The sequence below is a fragment of the Sceloporus occidentalis genome, unplaced genomic scaffold (assembly GCF_023333645.1).
Source record: "Sceloporus occidentalis isolate IW3139 unplaced genomic scaffold, rSceOcc1.0.p SCAF_1, whole genome shotgun sequence".
Taxonomy (NCBI): Eukaryota; Metazoa; Chordata; class Lepidosauria; order Squamata; family Phrynosomatidae; genus Sceloporus; species Sceloporus occidentalis.
Genome location: NW_028316981.1, coordinates 181064980 through 181065217, shown reverse-complemented (window position 1 = coordinate 181065217; position 238 = coordinate 181064980).

The window sequence follows — 238 nt, the reverse complement described above, 5'->3', positions numbered from 1 at the left end:
AGATAGTTCGTCGGAGGAAGGCCCCTCAGTTTCAGTACTCTCGCGATAATTGATTCCAAAGCACACTGCAGAAACAACCCACTGAGAGGCACTTGCTCAAAGGAAGATCCCGTCAGCACCAGAACTCTCGCGAGAATTGAGCCCAAAATACACTGCAGAAACAACCCAGTTAAAGGCTCTTGGACTTGGTCAAAGGAAGGCCCCCTCAGTTTCAGAACTCTCGCGAGAATTGAGTCCA